Source organism: Rhineura floridana, chromosome 9 (genome assembly GCF_030035675.1).
Source record: "Rhineura floridana isolate rRhiFlo1 chromosome 9, rRhiFlo1.hap2, whole genome shotgun sequence".
NCBI classification, from domain to species: domain Eukaryota; kingdom Metazoa; phylum Chordata; class Lepidosauria; order Squamata; family Rhineuridae; genus Rhineura; species Rhineura floridana.
Genome location: NC_084488.1, coordinates 31,370,090 through 31,393,575, shown reverse-complemented (window position 1 = coordinate 31,393,575; position 23,486 = coordinate 31,370,090).

The following is a 23,486-nucleotide window of genomic DNA, read 5'->3' as shown; positions in this document are numbered from 1 at the left end:
GAAATGGCTTGTAAAAATGTGTACCTTTGTCAACACTGCTGACAAAAATGTGTTTAGAAAGAAGAAAAATTCTTCTTTCTGGAGAAATTCACACTAAAACAGAGAATTTCCATGAGGATTTTTTTAAAAATCACAGATTGATGCAGAAATGTAGAGAACTGAATTTAATATTAGAAAAGTGAGAAACTCAGAGAAGAGAAAATGACAGATCTTTCTATCCCAAGTGCAAACATATTGGCTTTACACAGTCTAACCGCCATAGCTTTTCCCAAAGAACTATAGGAATGGCAGTTTAGGAACAGTGCCCAGAATTTTCTGTTTGAACTATCCATCCTCTCTCACAGAATATTGCTGGAAAAGAAAGACATAGGACCCTGCCTTATAGTGAGTCAGACCACTGACCCATCTAGCTTAGTATTGTTTATGCTGGGTGGCAGTGACTCTCCAGGGTTTCAGACAAGGGTTTATTTATTTATTTATTTTATTAAATTTTTATACCGCCCCATAGCCGAAGCTCTCTGGGCAGTTCACAACATCAAAATATCAACATACAATTTAAAACCACACAACCTACGTGGGAATGCCTGGGATTGAACCTGGGACCTTCTGCATGTAAAGCAGATGCTCTACTACTGAGCTGTGGCTCTTCCCCACTGAGTAGGAAATGGCGATTAAACCAATTTGCGGTGTAGATATGCCCTTTGTGATACAGACACTAGCAGGCAACACATTGTTCACAACAATGGCAAAGCCCTACATGGCAGTGAGCATTAAACCAGATTAAGGTAGTTGTCAATCTGTTAGCTATTTCACACAAATGAAATAAACTGAGAAAAATCACACCATTGGTTATGTACTTTATCCAGGAAGTTTTGATATTTCTTTTCAATGGGTGAAAAAATAATGGTTTTATCCTGGGAACAATCTACCAAAACAATGTTTTAATGTAAAATGAACTAGGACAAGAAGTTTCCAACTTTAAATATTTATATGAAAATGACAACTGTACTGCATCAAGCATGTTACTAGACTCTGGGTGTATGTTGGAATCTATGGATTTCTTCAGTTCAGTTATCCAGTGATACTGTGAGGAGCTATAAACTGAGGGTGGTGGTGGGGTTTTCTTGGTTTTTTTTTTAGCCAAGCCCTGAAAGAAGTACAGCCCTGAAAGAAGTTCGTTTTTTGTCTACATTATGTGACCCGAGGTTACAGAAAGAACAGGAAAGGATGTATATTTTAGATAATAGAGTCTGCTTTATATCTAATGTATTTTTAGATGTTAATCCTATTATGCTCTTAGTCAAACAAGTGATTGAGACTTAACCACCATTGTGAAATGGAGTCAAACGTCCCCCATTCAGACCCCACCATCTCTACTGGCTGAATGTGTGCGCTTTACAGGGAAACACTGACGGTCGCTTTCATGTACTCCTTATCACAGCTGCTACAAAATCTCGATTCCTGTGCAGGATGGATGGAGGTTCACCATTTCTGGTGTCCACTTGCTCAATGTACCCTCAGTTTGCTAGTGCATCATTAACAATTCTGGGGAATGTAATGAAGTAAAAGATAGTCTATAAGATGAAGTAGGGTTTCTCTGCCGTAGCAGATGACACAATGGGACGGCAGCACTCACCTGACCACCCGACAGCTAAACTGCTGATGCTTACTGGGAAGGAGAGGGGGAGGAGAAAGGTGGCAGGGAGGTGGGCACAGTGCAAATGCACCAGTGCAGCCAATCCAGTGCTCCTACCAGTCTGCTTGCACTGGGCTGACCTGCCTGCTGCTTCACACCTCTTCCTCTCCCAGTAGGCATTAATGACTCAGCAGTCAGGTGAGTGTCACTGCTCCACCACACTGTCCGTGACTGTTTATGTGCCCAAAGAAACTCCTTGTCTGTGAAGGCTATAGAAAGAGCATTTTAAGAGTTTATGATCCGGCAGCAATGTGTATTTATTTGCAAAAATTACTGTATCACCAACATTAATAAAAAATATAATGGTGGTGAACAGCATAAAATCAACAATAAAATTACATCTGTAAAACAAATACAAAATACATCAGAAATAAGTAAATCAGAGTAATACATCAACACAGCTGGACCACCCCTCAGGGAAAACCTGGGTGAACAGGTGAGTTTTAAAGAGGTACCTAAATACTAATATTGTGGGTGCTTGTCTGATGTTCACTGGAAGTGCATTGTAAAGGGCAAGTGCCACCACACTAAAGGTTCTAAGCTGCTTTATTATGACCACCTAAGACTAAGGATGCTTGAGGAATTAGCTCTTTACTGATTCTGTTAAGAACTGATCTAATCCACACCTCCCAGGCTAATGTGGATTATCCCTTGGGTTTTACACTTTTCAGTGTTTTGTGGTCCAGTTCTTGGCTCAAAAATTGTACTGAGATGGATTTAAAGCATGTAGTTTTAGATAAAATATATCTACCTGCTCTGGTTTTAATAAAGAGTGGGTTAAAAGTGCCCCATATAAATAAATAAATAATATTCAGATATATGTATTTTGAGAGAAAATATGTTTAGAAACATGTATTTTATGAGAATACATCCAAAAATACTATTCAAATGCAAATTTTCCCACATATTTTTTTAAAGTCACAGATTTATGTGGAAATAGGACAGAATGGATTTACAAATGAGTACATGCGGAAGTAACACAGATTGGAAACAAACTATCTGTCCATCTCTATCCAGAGCTTGGTAATCTCTTTACACTGCATAATTCTTTACTGGCTGTGTATAATTTGAATCCTGACTGGCTACCTGCTAGAATGTTTCCTTGCCCCTGGTCTTGTATAAAACAAGTCACCAGCTACATCACGCTAACAAAACCTCACTGTGTTTTCCGATTTGGTTTCCTTACTTGAAACAGGCTTTCTGGATCTTGGAATCTGCCATTCTGCCCAGTTCCTGTTTTCCTGATTCTGTCCCTTTTGCCATATCTTCTCATTTGACATCACAGATGACATTCAGGGTGTTCCCAGGTTATTGTCAGGTGATATTCAATCACATATCCGCATATTCTGGTTGCACAGTTATAGTTGATTGGAAGGTCTTGTGCAGCAGATTGTACTTTTCACAATAAGGAATGTGATGAGGACATGCACTGGAAAGTGTGGGATAACACTTAATTTGATGCAACATCATCTGACCTCCCTGGAAACAAATCAGAACAAATGTCCATTCAATAGCCAATGTCATCTAATTTCCCTGCAAACAAATCAGGATGAAGGCCTAACAGGTTGTTTGGAAGTGTCCTCAGACCAGGGCTGTAGTTGTCCGGGGTCTCAGGGAGTCTTAGACCCTTTACATTTTGGGGACCAGGGTCCCAGCCAGGACCCTATGTCTCCAGCGTCCTATATGTCAATCAGCATCAAAGCTGGCTGAAGCTGGATGGATGTAAGCCACTGAGAAGAATCTTCTAATATGCTCCCTTGTCCTTTCCAGCTGATTGGAGCCAATCAGAGTGAAAAGAGGTGAGTCAGCCACCAAGAAGGCTATTCTCAATACCGAACACACTCCCCTGTCATGCTGATCGTTTCCTAGAGACATCTCCTATTGTGGGAGAAGGCATGTGCGGGAAGGACTGAGGAATATGGAGATGATGACAGAAAGCAAATGAGTAAGGGGCCTGGTATGAGTATCATGTACTGCCTCAGACTCTTACAAACATGTAATGTTTAGAAACAACAGAGTCTCATAGCCCCTCAAAGACTAACACATTTGTTATGGCATAAGCTGTCTGCACTTTCATCTACTTCATCAGATGCATCTGATTTTAGTCCTTGAAACCTTATACAGTATGCCAGAATAAATGTATTAAGGTTTAAGGGGCTGCCACATACTAACATGGTTGCCTCTCTGGAAATTAATTTTTGAAATCAGCAACATAGTCACACATTGCTGCAACAGAACATGAATATACCTTTAGCACTTTAGGGCCCTGGTCTGATTTGGCTCTGCCAAGGCTTAGCTAAACCAAATTGCTATCACATGCAGAAACTGAGTTTTTTCTTCATTCCTATTTTACTGTTCTAAGTGAAAATATTGATGTATATTACAATAAAGAAACAGCTGCCATTCATTGAATGCACAGATTGTTTCTAAATGTTTTTAAAGGAAGCATAAGCTGGAGTCACACAATGGTTTTCAGCTAGTTAAATGTAATACGATTAAGGCATTGTTGCCCATGGTACAATGCTTTGTTGCTTTTGTTTCATTGCAATCTCTTGATCAAACAGCTTTGCAGAGGTGATGGTGGCAGAAACGTTAGTGTGAACTTCACAGGCGGCAATGGTTTTGTCATGAATCGGGGAAGTCCCACTCCAAAGCAAGAAGAGGTCTTCTCAATCGCCAACTTAATTGCCCCAGTCCCAGTGTTATTGCCCCAGTTTGGGACCCCAGGGATCCAGGATCCTCCCACAGCAAGTGAGAGCACATTCACTACACTAAAAGCATAGGGACATAAGAAGTTACCTTATACTAAATCAGACCATCTAGCTCAGTCTTGTTTACACTGATAGCAGCTCTCCAGGGCTTCAGACTGGGAGTCTTTTCCAGCCCTACCTAAGGATGCTGGGGATTGAAACTGGGGCTTTCTGCATGCAGAGCAGATGCTCTACCACTGTTCTGTGAGCATATGTAGTATTCACCTGTAGGGCGCTATTGATCATCATCCAGAACCACATGTCAGATAGCTGGGCTTCAAAGAGGTGTAGAAATCCAATTCTCCAACTCTCTGAAAAAAACTATGTAGCCTTAGTTGTAAAATAAATATATTTTGAATGGCATTTGCCATACCCCAGACTTTGGAGAATGACCATAACTCAGAAATAGAACATGTGCTTTGCATTCAGAAGGACTCAGGCTCAATCCCTGGCATATCCAAGAGGGGCTGGGAAAGAGTCTTCTCTAAAAGCCATGAGAGCCTCTGCCAGACAGTTTCGACAAGCCTGAGCTACATGGTATAAAGTAGCTTCCTATGTGTCAGGAAGTCCTATGTGACCCAGCGTTGAGGCACTGACCTTACTTTAGGAACAATTCGGGCTTTACATATCTGAATGGGGGAGGGAGTAACATTTTCAAATGTATTCAATCTCTGGACATTTCCCACATTGCAGCTCTCCCCCAACACCAGAAATAAAGCTTGATTTGCATATCCATGTTTCAGCTGTCCCCCTTTCCCTGTGCCTTGGAGCAAACTAGGATCTGAAAATAAGACAGTCATAAAATCAGACTAAAATATATCCCAGAATCCTTAAATACTGGCCACCAAAAGCCAGTCAGAGACTATGTACACACCACACATTTAAAACGCATTTTCCCCTCCTAAATAGTCTGGAAAACTGTAGTTTACCCCTCACAGAGCTACAATTTCCATCTCCCTTAACAAACTACAGTTCCCAGGATTATTCGGGAAGGGGGAAGATGTGCTTTAAATGTATGGTATGTATACAGCTCAAATAAAAAGTCAGTCCAAATAAAATATTTCCAAGAAATATTTATCTAGGCTGCAAGGTCAGGGGGATCCACAACTGCACTGAGTGAGCAGCCACCAATGATACCTCTTTGTGTGCTTCTTGCCGCCTAAACTTCAGACATGGGTGGCATCATCAAGAGAACATTTGCAGATGACCGGATATGATGGGATACAAAGAAAAGTACAGTCTCTTAGTATGTAGACTACGTGACATAAAAACACACTTTATATATCATGGCTGCTGAGAATTTCATATGGGTAGCTAAGAAGTGTCTACATATATAACAGAGGGATAACTACACCTTCTGTCTTTATAACAGGGTTGGGGAGCCTCAGACTCCACCCTCCGTCAGTCCCAGCTAGTAAGGCCAATGGTCAGGGATGGGTTACCATCATTTTGTCATTTCAAAAAGGGTACATTTGGCTTCAATAAGTGAAAAACAGGAGTATGCTGTTGCACCATCTCAAAAAGAGTACATGTACTTTTAAAAGAGTATGGTTAGTAACCCTAGGGATGATGGGAGCTGAAGGACCACAGGTTCCCTTTCCATGCCTTATAATTAGCATCTGGGGTGGGGGCTAGGACTTGATTGTTTTTCCAATAACATCTTCCACCCCTTGTTCCTCAGTTTTGTTTCTGTGGCTCATTGCTCATGCCCTATGATGATCTTGAGCTATTGAGGTATACTTGTTACTGCCACTTGAAGAACAGATAAGCAACACAGGAAACCTGGAAGGAGACTTGGCCTGTATTGATTATTATAACATTTGATCCTTTGAGATAGTTCACAATCTCACAGGAAATCTGAACAGAATTTTTGCACTGGATCCACATAACAGTATTGTTTTCAGCTTTCCCCCCCTTTAATCTTTGGGTTGATTTATGCTTTTTGCTGTATTTGGAAATGATTACCTCAACTGATATGAATGCCCAGGGGAAAGGTCTTCTAAAGAGATAGATGGTTTCCGTTAGAGCTTGTGACAAAAATCAAAATACCAGTATTTCTCCTGAGAGCAATTCTTCTCTTAAAAGACACAAGAGAGGCACCCGCTTATGAAAAGCAAGAGATGTGATACAAATACAGTATAACAGTAGTCATTATACTCTATACTGGCTTTTGCTGCAACTACTGCATATAGTTACCTCTGAACTATGGCATATATGTTTCACCTCCAAATGAGACACCTGCGGTGCTCTCATTTAAGGGAGAGCTGAACCTTTTTTTCATTTTTTAAAAAAATGCCAGTGAGGCATCTAATCGTGCACAGCCCGAAGATTTCTGCCAGAAATGTTTTTGGGCTAGCTAATGTGCTGAATCACATAATAAATCCATGCAATGGCGACAGCCATGGGTAAGAAGGAAACTTGATGAATAGTGTTTAAAATACATTCTAAACTTCCTCAGCTTGTTTGTATCTCACTTAAGGCCATTTAAAGGTGTGTGTGTTTTTTTAAAAATGTGCACATGTGTGAAACACCTCATCCTATAAATCATGTGTATGGGATATGGTTAACACATGGCAGAACTCCAATTGGCAAAACTAAGGTGTGCTATTTTTAATAGAGGAAGATACACATTATTGTGCTAGAAATGCTAGCTGAGAATGAGTTTCAAAAAATATATGCTCTGGCTCTAATCCAGAGATAGTTCATCTTTGCTAAATCCTGTTGAAATCAACTGGACTTAAGCTAATCAACACCGATTTGTCCCCTTGATCCAACAGGACATAAGCCCTTTGCAAAGCATTCATTCCACATAAAAACATGTGGAGGGAATCAGAGTTGTACCTTCTGGCTTTGACCTCTTCAACCTCTATGAGTTCAAGATGTTTCTACCCAGGAGTCATATACCTGAGCATGTAGGAAGCCTCTGCAAATTTCAGTGTCCACACAGATTCCTATACAAGCAGCATCTTAAATGCATGGAGGTTGGGATGCTGCCATTGTGCACTATCCTGTTCTAGGGTAGCCACTTCTTCATTGCCAAAAAAGAGGGAATGTAAAAAGAGGACACAGGCTTGCACAAAATTAGCGGATGCTAAGCTATAGAAACTTAGAAAAAAATGCTATAATTTAAGTGCAATACATGCACCTGTTCAGATTGCCGTCCATTTATTGGCAATGTAAAGGCCTCTGCTTAAAGAAAAACTGGACACTGAATGACAACCAAACATATAGAGGATTCCTTCAAATAGAAGATTGTCTGAAATCAGACACATATGACCATCCTATCCTGATCCCCTCCTCCATGTGTATGTTTCTATATGCAATGAAGATATGTCTACAGGGCTTGTGGCCCAACTATACTTCTCTGTATTAAGAGCTCTGTCTATATTGTAGAACCACCGTAGGCAAAAGTGAGACTCAAAGTGCATATTTTGAGGAGACACACAGATGCCACCAGCCTGCATCTCCCTTCCCCTATTTCCTCTTAGTAATATGCAGTTGAAAATACACATGCAATGATGTGATTGCTTTAATGTTTCCCTCTCTACAACTGGCAGCCAAAGAAGGGGGATGGAGCAAAGCTAATGTGATGGTAAACCAGGGATGGTTACCTTGTGGCCCTCCAGATGTTGTTGGTCTCCAAGTCCCATCACCCCAAGCAGTATAGCCAATGATAAAGGATGATGGCAGTTGTAGTCTAGCAACATCTGGAGGGCCACCTGTTAACCAGCCCTGTTAACAGTACTGTTAACCACAGTACCCTGTGCTGGGTACGTTTCGTAAAACAGTGGGATATAAATAAATTGTTATAACATTACATGTAGGGATGGACAAGAATGTCACAAAAATTGAGTGTAGCACTGGACTTTCCTACCATTCATACATTGCCTATCTTTTTGGACTGACCTGGTGTGGCTGTCAGATTCAAAAGAGGACAGGGCTCCTACACGTTTAAGTGGTTACTTTATCAACTACAGTGAGTTTATTTAGGGATGGAGGCAGGGTGAATTTTTATCAGAAAGTGAAGCCTTTTAATTGGTCGGCTCCAGCTTGAAGGCACACATTTTTTAGCTGTTTTGGTTCTCATACACTAAAGTATAAAAAAGATACTAAAAATGGTTTTTCTTTCTGACAATAAGTGGTAGCTTTCCCCCCATTAAACCGCATATTATATTGTGCTTCTGTCAATATCTCACAGGGGCTTGAAGCTTTTGTGAGACCCAAATGTATTTAAGGTCCATTGCCTAATTAACTGATTAACTGGTTGAAGGGCAGATACTTAATCTAGTACAAAAATCTTTATCAGTGGACAGTCCTAATTTATACCTAGACTGGAGAGCGAAAAAGAGAAATATGAAACTTTGAGTAGCTCTACTCTTTGTGTGTGTGTGTGTTTTCTTTTTTCATTTTAGAAACCAACCTGAAGGGGAAATACCCCCAACTGCTACCTTAGACAGCCACATGGTTTCTAGAGTGAAATCAAGGGAAGGGAGGAAGCTGTATCTCCATGGAGGCAGGCCAGCTTCACATGAAAATAGTAGAGAATGAAACTGCTCCAGCTGCGTCCTCTACAGCAATAACAGCTTTTAGGGTAAGTGAATCATTGCACCTGCAGGTAGGGACAGAAAAGAAGTTCAGACTGATTTGGCACACCACATGGGCCTCTGGTTAGGTTACATTTTAACGAAATTAGGTAATAAAGACAACTGTAGCTTCATGGCAATGAGTTTCTCTGATTTTAAAGAAGGCGAGACCACAGGCATTTTGCTGGTTGGTATTTTTACACTTAAGAACACCTTTCCTTGGATGTAGCTACCAGTCATTGGCATACCATTTTGCTAACCACAGGAGGCCCCAGAGAGACTGAGCATGCCTATTTGTTTTAACATTTAAAGAACTAGTGCAGCATGCAGTGGAGGCTAGTGGCGCCAATGTCCGTGGGGCAGGGAATCCGGTCCAGGTTTTAGTCCAAATTTTCAAGTATGGACTAAAACCCGGACTGGATTCACTTTCCCACTGAGTCACTAGTCCCCACTGGTAGCATAGTTGCTAAGAGTCTGTGCTAGGAGGAGCAGAAAGTCCCTAGTTCAAATTTTGTTTCTGTCATAAACATCCTAGTTGCCGGTGGCATTATATTGTTACTCAGCCTCAGTCTCTTCTCTGCAATATGGTGATAATTAATAACATTTATTTACAGTATAGATGGACCACTGCAGGAGAAAGGATGCCAAAGCAAAGGGTCTGATCAAGCAGGGCTCTTTTTATGCTGCTGTAAGGATCATTGAGATAACATATAAAGTCTTTGAACACTCTGCTGTGCTATATAAGTAGTAGTATTCATTATCATAATCCATATTGATGTTTCTATTCATGATATTTTAATACCTGAAAAGAACTTTGATGATCATCAAAAAATTTTTTGATAATGCTGCTATTGCAGCTGATTTGCTTTTGTGGACACAGAAAGCTTTTCCTACTGTAATGGCTGCAAGAGCTTATGTTCTCCAACTTACCTAGGGTGATCAGATACAAAGGAGAACAGGACACTTGCATCTTTCATAATAGTGGCAGAGTCCATTTTATCTGGTTGAGCCTTTTTTTCATCCCTGCAGCACTTGGACATGATGACATAATGCAGGTACTAACATACCTGCTTCTGTTCAACTCTGAAAGCTATGGGACCCCTCTTGTTATCTTACACCGGGGTGGGGATCTTTTTCACCCTGAGGGCCATATTCCATCATAGGCAGCCTTCTGGAGACTGCATGCCAGTGGTGGATATGGGCAAAGCAATGAATGTGACTCCTACCTTTGTACAGTAATCTTCATTACCGCCATGTACTAAGTCAGACCTTTCTACACATCCACATTAAGGATGGCAGGATCTGTCAATTTCTCATTTTTCCAATCTTAAATTTAGTTCTTCACATTTTTGCAGCAATTTGCCGTTTTTTAAAAAAAATCCTCATGAAACTTCTTAAGCATTTTAGTGCAAATTTTCCTCCTAATAAACACACTTCGATATACAGATTTGACGAATGTATGCATTTTTGCAAACAGTTTCTCCTTATATAGTGCACTTTTGTATATTTTCACAAATATATTATTTTTACACACATTTCCCCTAATATATGTACTCTTGTTGGTTGGAGAAGTGCATTGTAAAATTCAGAGTAGTGCAAATTTCAAAGGATGGCTGAGTTTCAGTTCTCAAATCATTTTGGAAAGTGTGATTTGATCAATTCAGCTTTTAATGCAAACTGAATCGAATTTCTCCTCCATCCCCAGCCCACATTCACACCTCTCCATCTTCCATCCAGGCAACAACAGGCATTAGTTAAGGATATAATGTAGCCAAGCAATGGCGCTCAAAGAGGGTGAAGAACAGGCCTAGTGAGGAATTGTGGCCTGGCGGGAATCTCAAGGGCTGCATTTGGTCCTTACTCCTGGCTTACACTGACTTAAACCAGAAAATTCTTTGGTGTGTTAACAGAGGACCAATAGTTTAGAAATAGCACTGTCCACTCAGGTTACATGAACAACACATGCTGGTTGAAAAGTAACCGTAAATCCACTTTTCACAACCCACCCAACTGATTAGAAAGCAGATATACCAGCCCAGAGTGGCCAGGTTAAAAAAAAAAAGGAAGCATGTCTCCTGCACCTTTAATAGGTGTGTAAAGGTAAAGGTGTCCCCACACTTATAGTGCCAGTCGTTTCCGACTCTTAGGGTGACGACTTGCGATGTTTACTAGGCAGACCATATATATGGGGTGGGATTGCCAGTTCCTTACCCGGCCTTTCTTTACCCCCCAGCATATGCTGGGTACTCATTTTACCAACCACGGATGGATGGAAGGCTAAATGGACCTCGACCCCTTTTACCAGAGACTCAACTTCTTCCTTCCATTGGACTCAAACTCCGCTTTGAGCAGAGCTTCGACTGCGTTACCGCCGCTTACCACTCTGCGTCATGGAGGATCTTAATAGTTGCGTAGAAGAGGGAATTTCAGTAGATGTAGACTGCATAATAAACCACACCTGTAAAATGCCCCATTGTTACACAACTGTTAAAAGTGCAGGCCTTCTTTTGCATCCTTATGTACCATCATTCATGCACATGCAAGTACATTGGCAGTATGTTCAGGATTTTCAGAACTTTGTTACAGAGTCAATAACTTCACATGGAATTATTTACCACCACAAGAGGTAGCAGCTGAGACGGCTTTAGTATAAGTTCAGATAAATTCATAGATGGAAGGTGGGGATGGGACCTCCCTTTCAGCCCATCTCAAGTGGTTGCCTAAGGCTTCAGAAGGGAGTGGGCAAGCAGCCCCTTCTCCCTTAGACCTTTGGAAGTGGAGAGTTTAAAGCATTTTTAAAAATGTGCACTTCCTGATATATCAAGCATCCCCGCACTATCAAGCACCATGGGGTTCAAACTGTTTGCATTGTGACTGACAGGTTCAGCAGCAGCAGCCTATGTGGTGGCATGGAGCCGCCAGTGTTGCTGCAGCTTACCGGAATAGGGGTGAGCTTGGGGCTGCGCAGGCACACTGGAACAACTAATCTAACGCTCTCTCCAGTGTGCCCACACCTAGCCCCAGGCTCGCATAGTCCCACCCAAATAAGCTGCAGAAATGCTGGTTTCAGAAGAGCGGCTCCACCCCACTGCATGGGCTGCTACTGGGATCACCCACCCGATCCACATCCTACACAAAGCAAGCGATTAAATGAGTGCTTTGTTTGCTGAATCACCCTTTGAGAAGCTGATTTAAAAGAGCTTAAAAAACCCAGCCAAATATTCTTCCAGCTAGTTTTATGCTTTTCACGCTAATAGCAACATGCTAGCCTAACTCAAAATCACTTCTCCAGTTCAATTCATCCTGGCAACAGCAGCTTGATGGGTAGGCATTAGAAGACTATAATCGCTTTGGAGAACTTTACCTGCCTATTTCTACACATGGAGCTGTTAAAGAACAGAAGCAGGGCCCAACCCTCCACCTCCTCCAGATGTCCCATGCTACACTTCTCTCTTACCTTCTGATCACAGCATCAGTGATCACGAACTCCTTTCCCGCTAAAGCCTCGCGTGACCAGTTCTCCATTGTCCCCTCCAAATAACCATAAAACACCTGGGACAAACATGAACTGCACTTCAGCAGGTACTAGCCATTTTTGCAGTAGGGCAACGGAAAAGAGCTGGACCTGCATGGCAAGTAGCCAAATACAGAGGTCTTCTGTATCTTTAAAAGTTGTGCAGGGAGAAGGGAGAATTTCACCTTGCGGTTTTTCCCATTATAGTGTTGCAAGAAAACCTACACTTGGCTGAATTTTCTCTTCTCTTAAAGATACAGAATCATTATCAGGCCCTGCACCTGGCAACCCTAACAAGAACACTCCTGTTAGCAGGTAAGAATACCACTCTGCAACATGTTTTTGCAGGCCCTGGTTGTTAATACTTAATTCCCACTGAGACCAGTGGAAGTTCCTCACTCACGATAATGACAAAATCAAGCCTTTTAGATTTGTCTTCACAACAACTCCATGAGAGGCCTACATTAGATTTTCTTTTTCTTTTAAAAATTATTTTAAAGTGCCTTTTAACCTGCCTTCTGTAGAATGTATTGTATGGGTGCTGCCTGGGGCAATTTGTCAAGCCCTGTCTATTTACTAAACAGGTGGCAAGATGGCCGACATGTGGTGATAATTGTTTTGCAAAGTTCCAAAGCCAGCTTCACCACCCACCCAGCACTTGCTCACATTTCTGCTGATTGTTTACTGAACACACATGGCATGATACTGGCCCCCAGGCAGCCCTTCTGATGATCACCCTCTGTTGGGCTGAACTGGAGCCAGTCTGAATGCCACATGAAAGTACACTTGAGCTCAAGGAAAAGCGATCACAGAAGACACAGAGCCATTTTTGCTTAAGTCTTTTGTTTCACTAGGGGGGCCGCTTCTGTATCTCCGAAAAAGAGAAAATGCATCAACAAAAGAGGGGAATGAAAGAGGACATATATGCATACAATGTGCATAATGCCAATTCATATGTACGGATGCAAATATTGAAATAATTATTATAATTTAAAGAAAAGTGCAATACATCTCACCAGAATGGGGAAGACTGTGACCAGCTGATTTGTGTGCCAGCTCAGTCTGCTGTATGGGAGCTAACTGTTGGTGGGCAACTTCAAGGGTCCAGTTCTCCCTTCTTTGGGGTTTTTGTCCTTAAATTGCATGTAGACTGGACAGCTCTTCAAGCAGAGCAAACCTTTCCCCGCCACCACCATACACTACTTGAAAATTGTGAAGGGTCTTTTTAGGGTTGCCAGGCTCAGGGCCTGAGAATGATTCTGTATCTTGAAGAGAAATGAAAATTTGGCCAAGTGCAGGTTTTCTTGCAACACTGTAATGGGAAAAACCGCAAGGTGAAATTCTCCCTTCCTCCTGCACAACTTTTAAAGATACAGAAGACCTCTTATTTGTCAGGCCCAGCCTCCAAAAGGTCTTCTGTATCATTAAAAGTTGTGCAGGGGGAACGGAGAATTTCACCTTGTGGTTTTTCCCATTACAGTGTTGCAAGAAAACCTGCACTTGGCTGAATTTTCTCTTCTCTTAAAGATACAGAATCATTCTCAGGCCCTGAGCCTGGCAACCCTAGTCTTGATGAACCACTAGATGATTTTTCTACCCGTTGCAGCAATTATAATGCACTGTGCTAAATGCTGTATGATTTTGATTGTATTTTTATAGACACGCTGTGGAACACCTGACTGAAGCTTGTGGACCAGAGGAATTACCCAACCCCACACAATGAAGGCCAGCAGGAGGTCCAGCCTGCACAGAACCTCACACAGAGATGCAATGGGCAATCTATTGGTCAGAGCTTGGAAAAGTTACTTTTTTGAACTACAGCTCCCATCAGCCCCAGCCAGCACCATGCTGGCTGGGGCTGATGGGAGTTGTAGTTCAAAAAAGTAACTTTTCCAAGCTCTGCTATTGGTGCTTTGGGCTCACGGAAGTATTTATCTCATTTGTTTATTTATTTATGTAAAAACATTTGTGTACCGCTTAATATTTCAAAAATCTCTTAAGTGGTCTAAAAAACAATCTATCATTAAAAATATTAAAACAAAAACAAACCCTAAAAAAAGAGGACTATATAAAAACACACCAAAGCATGGTGTTATGGGTTTGGGGTCGAGATAGATGATTTCTATGAGTCCCCTTCCAGCCTCTGATTTGGAATCCTGTGCCTGGGGATGAGAAATCAACTCTGCTGGTCAGATGAGCTTCTTTTGTTAATCTAATAGATTGACCAGGGTGGTTAATGGGTCTATCAGGTGCCCATCAACTGGTGAATGGAACAGGGAGATCCTTTCATCATTGAAACTCTTCAGGAGAGTCTCCTCCCCGCTCCTGGGGCCGAGGAGAGGCTTGTGTTTTTTAGTGTGTCTGGAAAAGGCTGGGGACTGGAGGCAGGCAGAGAGGCTCTCTCTCTGCACCATGGCTTTAGGATGCCTCCTGTAACCCTGATGGAAAAGCTGGATATTGGACTGCCTTGAACCCCTCCATCCTAAGCTCAGGTTGGAATGTGTGTAAATAAATAAACCATATTTCATAAAGACACCACAGTCTCCATTGTCCTTCTTTCCAAGAAAACCAAACCCAGGGTGAGCGCAGGGACCCCTGGAAACCTCATCGCTTGGAGATTGGGGTGGAGTGCAACAATATAAAAGCAAATAAAACAGAGTCCAGTCTTATGAGTCAGGGAAACCCTAGATAAAAAGATACGTCTTCACTTCACAAGACGTATGAAGCGACTATATGGCAGAGGGAAGGGCACAAAAAAAGGGCAACAGGAGAAAATGCCCATTTGGGGGTCACTGCTCTATGATATTCTGCAGGATGCTACTTCCCTACAAGTGCAATTTTCCCAGATGATCTAAATGATCTTAGAGGTCTACACGGGGGCAAATTATGTTTCAGGTGACCTGATCCCAAATATAAAGTTCAAGGCTTTATATTTTAACAAGAAGACATTGAACACAACATGGTACCAGCTGCTGATTGGCAGCTGGTGCAGTTCTCTCAGCGCAGGGTGTAAAGTGTGTGTGTCCAGGCGCTCCGCCCAACAACCTGGCAGCAGCATTTTGCACCAGCTGCAGCTTCAGGATAAGTTGATTTCTCATGACACAGTAACAATTCCATTGCACAGCTTAAATAATGTGTGTCCTATTGAAATGAATTACAAAACTCCCGTCGTTTTGATTGAGAGGTATTGTATTGACATTTTTCATCCCAGTCTAAAAAAGAGGAGTGTGCAGGTTCTTAGGAATGCAGGAAAGACACACATGCATTTCATGCACACCTCCTTGAGGCTTCAAAGCAGGCTTTGGAATCCTCAATTACATATTGGTTTTCTGCAAGGACGCATAATACACCAAAATAAATATTCATCTCCCAAACAATGTTGTTGGTTATTGAAAGACTGTGGGCTTTCTGGCTGCCTACTGAAGTGGCTCCATCATCTCCTAGCTACACCTCCTTTCCCCACTGCTGACTTCAGGGCTTTCATGATTTCATAGCAAAGCATTGGGCCAATTACTGTCTGTGTCTGAGCCTGCAGGAAAGCGTTTCCATTGGCCATACCTGGAAGACAAACGTGTTTGTCTACCAATCAGTTGCAAAATCTGCCTGAGGCTGAATTTTTAAAAATGCACTTAAGCTGATCCAGCCAAGGTTTTATAGTAAAAAAAGGGGGGTCTGACTGGGTATGCCCCATTTTCAGAAAAGAGAGGTGAAGACACACTGGAACCAGCACAACAGTAAGTGTGTTTCTACCCTTTATGAGACCAAAGGGAAACTTTTTGCAGTATAGCTGGGGCCCTTTGCAGTCCTACCAAGTCTTTTCAAGTCATTTTAGCTCCTGGGAAATAGAATCAGCCTTCAAATCCAATTGGCTGTGTTGCAAACCTTTTTAGCAAGCTCAGCTTTTTGATCAGCTCTTGCAATACCTGAGCTTCTAGATCAGCCTTTCCCAACCAGTGTGCCTCCAGGTGTTGTTGGACCTCAACTCCCATCAGCCTCAGCCAGCATTGCCAATGGTCAGGAAGATGGGAGTCGTGGTCCAACAACATCTGGAGGCACACTGGTTGGGAAAGGCTGTTCTAGATCAGAGCAAAGGTCTTCATAAAATCTCAACTGTTTTGCAAATTAAACCCATTGGTTTCTGACCCCGAGTATTCACGTTTGTTTATTCCTTAACTTTTCTGCTGAAACACTAAATAAAGACTCATCTTATTTTTAACACTGAGGTAGTGAACATGACAATATGGATACTATATACCTGGAGTGAAAAGAACTCTGAGAATGAGACTTCTGTATACCAACTACTGTGGAGGCTGCTCTAAAAATATCTGAAGTAGCCGATGATTCACTCCTCATAGGTTGAACAGCTGACAGATGGCAAAGGATGTCCATTTGACTCCTGTTATTTGTGTTGGCAACCTGGTTTGGTTCTGAGCAGCTGATGTGCCAGGCATCCTCTTATCAAGCTTCTCTCCCACCCCATTTAAATAAAATTACCCCTCTTTGCAGCCCAGAGATGCAATGGTGCAGAAGCCACTGGAATGAATGGGGCTTGAACTGGCAAAGCAATAACAGCCCATGTTTTCCGATAGCTTTGGGAGGGTCACCATGGGGAAAAGGAGGAGCAATACAAAGGGTTGGTAGAAAGGATAATGAGCCTTATGACAGCTTATTAGGAGAACATGCCGGTCTCTTTCTCTCTGTCTTGCATACCCAATGGAACAAGAGATACAAGCCCAAGCCAGACCACTGCTCCATATCATCCAGCATTGTTGGGGGTCGAACATGGGACCTTTCAAAGTCAACGCCTGTTCTCTGACACTGAGGTACAGCTCTTTCCATGGGCACACATACACTCAACTGCTGCAAAACAGGCAGAACATCATGACATAGCTGTGCTGGAAATGCGTATCTGGAGTGTAGCCTGATTGCTGCCTTGGCTTTGGTTTTGACAGCATGTGGGTGCTGGGTTAGTTTCATCCACCCTATCTCCTAGTTCATCTGGAAAGCAAGACAAAGAAGGTGATTACTGTAAACAAGGCATCAAGAGATCACTAGGAATAGCTCAGTAGAGGATAACAGGGAGAACTGGCCACATGGACACCTTGCCCCAGTCTGAGCAATCTGGTCAGGATAGGTTGCTGCCATCTGAAACAGGAAGCAGCAAGACAAGCTCTTTGTGGGCTTTGGTTTGTGAGAGACCATATAATTTGGGCAATATTTGTTGGGAGTTGGCTAAGAACAGTTCAATTCAATTGCCTCAGGAGTTCTGAGGTTGGTGAAGGTACAAAATGTTGTTTTCCCCTCTAGATAATAATGCCCTTATCCTTAAAAAAATCTTGTTTGTGGCTTATTTATTGTCTGATACAGTAATACCTCAGTTAATGAATCCTCCAGGAACGAAGCTCCTTTTAAGGAAGGCTTTTTAAAAGGTGAAGCTGACCAGCTTTACTTTGCTATGGATAAACTTTCAAGCAGATACCTTTGCTTTAAGGTGAAACTAACTAGCCTGTGCCTTTGCTTTGCTATCAATATACTGACTAAGCCTGTGCCTTTGCTTTGCTATCAATATACTGACTAAGCCTGTGCCTTTGCTTTGCTATCAATATACTGACTAAGCCTGTGCCTTTGCTTTGCTAGGGTGAAACGGACAAGCCTGTGTGTTTGCTTTGCATTAAAGCTCTTGCTGTCTCTGGGGGCTGGGGAGGGAAAGATCCAATACAATTCAGAAGGGGAGGGGGAGGGGCCAGGTAGGCACCCTTTAAAGCTCCTTTGAAGCTGCCCCCACCATCTATGAGCGGGTGTAGAAACCTATCCTTATTCTTTCCTTGCTATTCCTACCTTTGGTGCCAAAGTTTATGTTAAAGAAGTCATGTCCAGGAATGCATCTACTTTGTTAACTGAGGTATTACTGTATTCAAAGCAAAGAAGAGGAGATGATGATAATAACTTGAAAAGGCAACTCAGGTTTGTGCTTTTTAGTTTAGGAAGCAAATAAGTAGGAACAAGGTCCACGCTTATAAAATTATGAAGAGCATGAAGAGAGCAAATAGAGAGGGATTTTACTCCCTCTCAAATAATCCAAGAACTCAGGGTCACACACAATGAAGTCAATGTTCCTTGATGTGTGAGACAGGCCTGTAGCCAGGGTGGGGCAAATAGATGTACCGCCCCACCAAGCTGTGTTTCCTCCCCCCTTCCAGGAATTTTTGGGAAATTATATTTTTAATTTATAGCATGACAGGCAAAGACAGCCCATGACAGCTTGTTTTGAGAACAGAAGCAATTTAAGAATAGGGCCCTCTGAAAAATTCAGTGAATAAGGCAGAGCGAGTGCACACAGCACAACAAGAGCCTCATATAGAAGTGCCTCCAAAAGTCTGCTCACTCAAAACTTTCCCTGAATGAGGGTGGATTTTTAATAATCACAATCACCCTATTGATCCTGAAAAAAACAGCCTGTATAGTAACATAAACCTTGGAGAGTTAAATATTAGGACTGTTTACTATGGGCTAGAGTTAGACTCCACCCCTTGGACTTTCCTAAGCTCTGCTTTTCAGTTTCAGTTATGTTCTCTACCCAGCCAGGAAGAAAAAGCATGTTTGCCTGCAGTATGAAGTATGAGTTTATTTATTCTGCAGTTGTGATGATGAGTAGAGCAGGGTTGGTGCTTATTGCTAAAGGGTGAAATAAAGAGACAACTTAAAATAATCTGAAAAAAATGACTACCCTAAGTTACCCTTTACTCTTTTAAAGCACTCACTATACTTACAATTACGGAGCCTATTTTTTCTTCTTTTTCATGAGTACTTGATAACAAAGGATGACAACAGCTCTAGAGGAATAGAAACACAACTGTGCACACTACAGTTAGCTGGTTGGCTGGTAATTTAAGCTGTACCTCAGGCCTAATTTCTGATTTTTCCCAATGTGTGCAGCTCAGCATGAGGCTTTTTCAGGGTTCCTGGGAAGAAAAATCAACCAGTAACAAAAATTCCAATTGCTTTCCACAGTTAGTTTCCAATCACTTAGTTAGTCCTTTACATAGCAACCAGTTAAAATGTTTTCCCTTAATTGTCCAACAGGAAGGAAAATCTAAAGGTCAGGAACAAGGCTAGAAAGAGGGACCATTGAGGAGTTAACATCTTTTGGTATCCCCTTGTTCACTGTATCCTTAACATCTTTTTTTCTTATCTTAAAAATATGCCAGTTATTTAATTCCTAGCGTTTGTACTAAATTTTCCATTAACATGACTTTTACATAGCCCATTATTTAAGTTAACACACTCTCTCTATGGAGGAGGAGTGAGGGGGAAGGCCACTGCCTTTCTCTTCCCCGTCCTGATCCTCAAATAATCTGCACCAGTGAGGGGGGGTATTGGCTGGTGCTATGTCCTACCCTGCCCCAAAATGCTCCCCCTAGAACTGTGACTGTCCCCACCTAACAAGAAAGGTTGGCAACAGGATTGATGTAAGGATTCTCATATATGTACAAGAAGGAATTACCAAGGATAACCACCCACTCCCTTGTGCCATAGTTCCAATCCAGCTCTCCCCTCCCTTTGTGCCAGTAAAAGAATAAACAGCTGTAACAATAATCAAACTTTCTCTCTTATTTTTGTGGGTGCAAGCTGTACACACCCAGAAAGATCAATGGGTGGCAAAACATTTTGTGAGACAGAGGGAGATGGAGACAGAAATTCAGTCTATTTCTTACTTAACTTTCTGGAAGAACATAGACCCAAGCAGTAAAAATATAATAAAATTCTTCTTAAGAACATAAGAAGAGCCTGCTGGATCAGGCCAGTGGCCCATCTAGTCCAGCATCCTGTTCTCACAGTGGCCAACCAGGTGCCTGGGGGAAGCCCGCAAGCAGGACCCGAGTGCAAGAACACTCTCCCCTCCTGAGGCTTCCGGCAACTGGTTTTCAGAAGCATGCTGCCTCTGACTAGGGTGGCAGAGCACAGCCATCATGGCTAGTAGCCATTGATAGCCCTGTCCTCCATGAATTTGTCTAATCTTCTTTTAAAGCCATCCAAGCTGGTGGCCATTACTACATCTTGTGGGAGCAAATTCCATAGTTTAACTATGCGCTGAGTAAAGAAGTACTTCCTTTTGTCTGTCCTGAATCTTCCAACATTCAGCTTCTTTGAATGTCCACGAGTTCTAGTATTATGAGAGAGGGAGAAGAACTTTTCTCTATCCACTTTCTCAATGCCATGCATAATTTTATACACTTCTATCATGTCTCCACTGACCCGCCTTTTCTCTAAACTAAAAAGCCCCAAATGCTGCAACCTTTCCTCGTAAGGGAGTCGCTCCATCCCCTTGATCATTCTGGTTGCCCTCTTCTGAACCTTTTCCAACTCTAGAATATCCTTTTTGAGATGAGGCGACCAGAACTGTACACAGTATTCCAAATGCGGCCGCACCATAGATTTATACAACGGCATTATGATATTGGCTGTTTTATTTTCAATACCTTTCCTAATTATCGCTAGCATGGAATTTGCCTTTTTCACAGCTGCCGCACACTGGGTCAACATTTTCATCGTGCTGTCCACTACAACCCCAAGGTCTCTCTCCTGGTCGGTCACCGCCAGTTCAGACCCCATGAGCGTATATGTGAAATTAAGATTTTTTGCTCCAATATGCATAATTTTACACTTGTTTATATTGAATTGCATTTGCCATTTTTCCGCCCATTCACTCAGTTTGGAGAGGTCTTTTTGGAGCTCTTCGCAATCCCTTTTTGTTTTAACAACCCTGAACAATTTAGTGTCGTCAGCAAACTTGGCCACTTCACTGCTCACTCCTAATTCTAGGTCATTAATGAACAAGTTGAAAAGTACAGGTCCCAATACCGATCCTTGAGGGACTCCACTTTCTACAGCCCTCCATTGGGAGAACTGTCCGTTTATTCCTACTCTCTGCTTTCTGCTTCTTAACCAATTCCTTATCCACAAGAGGACCTCTCCTCTTATTCCATGACTGCTAAGCTTCCTCAGAAGCCTTTGGTGAGGTACCTTGTCAAACGCTTTTTGAAAGTCTAAGTACACTATGTCCACTGGATCACCTCTATCTATCTATTCTTGAAATAAATGGGAGTGCAGTACGACTGACAAGAAAGGATGGAGAAGGGACTTTCCTTCAGGTGCCTTTCTGGGAGGATCTTGAGATGTTGGGAAATAGTCAAGGGGATAAGAGCACTACCGGCAGAGCACATCATGCTCTACATTTGTGCTTTAAAAAGAGTTTTTTCTGGCAATCTGTTGGAGATTAAGCCCTATTTCTGACACAGTTGATGAACAGCACATAACGAATTCCAACTTTACTCAGAAGTCAACCTTAATTAGTTCTTTAGGACTTGCTCTCTAAGAAGCATGCTTAGGTATGCAATTGTACAGTTCAATCCTGTGCATGTCTACTCAGAAATATGTCCCATTGAGCTCAATAGGACTTACTTCCATGCGTCCACAGGGACTTGGCTGTCCTAGTGGAAGGTGATGACTAGCATGCTGGTGCAAGGCTACTTAGGCTGCAATGGCACTTGGAATAAGCATCACTGAACTAAGTGGGAATTGCTTCCGAGTAGACATGCATAGGATTCCAATATCAAGGCAGGATCACATCAGCCCCTTAGACATTTCATGCCAGGAAAACTTATTAAATGTTTTTCTTTTTTTGTCAAACACTTAGGAACACAATCTCCAAATGTGAGAATACATGTTTGTGACTCTGAGGGCAGCTTTACAGCATCTCTAATTATTAATTTTCTTTCTGATTGAGAGACACAAGTGGAGTGACCACACTTTTTTCTGTCAAGGGACAGAATGTTGCAATTAGGTCCATTAATTATTGGCAATTGTGTCAGGTTACATATAAGCAGACTTGCTGGGCTCTTCAATTTGTTCATTTCCAGTAAGGACACTTATAAATGAATGCTATATGAGATTAATGTCCATGGAACTGAAATGCAATAGGTTTTTTTTAAAAGGGAGATGATATTAATATATCCACATCCCAGTCTTTAAATCTCTGTCATGCAGTCCCTTCCTAGGCCTTTCTTAATGTAGCTTGTTTGGGGGCAGCAGAGTGGAGATCCTGACCACATCAGGGCTGTGTGCATCCCACAAGTGTGGAATCTGGAATTCTGCATTGTGAGAATTTCAGATTTTGGCTTTTAAACCAGGTTTCTAGCCCTTGAGGTGAATTTGAATATGCATGATTAATTGTCCAGCTAAATCTCAGAAGCCAGCTGGATGGCCTGTGCAGGATATAGTAGGAATAGGACAGGGCTTTAGTGTAATTGGTTCTTTGTCTTTCTCCATTAATTGCAGAAACAGCAGAAATCTTGCCAATTTGTTTGATTTTTGATTTAAAAATGAAACCTGTCAATAAAGTGCTGGTTCCAAATCTACCCATCCCACTCAGATAATTGGGAATTAAGTGAGAGTCATATCTGTGGAATTGCACTCACTAACCAGATGCATCTGGTGAAGAAGGTTATTGCCTATGGAAGCTCACTCCATAAATGTGTTAGTACACTGTATTTGAAAGTGCCACAGACTCTATTGCCTTGAGGGGAAAAAAATCTGAGGACATATGTATGTAACCAGCTCATGTCAGTTACCTGACATCGGCTCCTGCTGAGAGGAAGGGTGGGATATAAATGTAATAATAAATAAATAAATAAATATCTCTTCCAAAGAATCCTAGTAGTTAACAGTTTTCTGAGAGCGCTAAGAATTCTGTTGTGATCCCTTGCCCACTACCTCACAACATTGCTATTCCCAGGGAACCCTGAGGGGAGAAAAACACTTTTAAGTGACTTGTGGTATGGCTGTGTCCTGAATTCTCTCCAACAAATGAACAAGATTGGCCCACTTGTTTCATGTTAAACTGATGATGTGCAAGGGCCAAAGCTGTATGATCATATGATAGA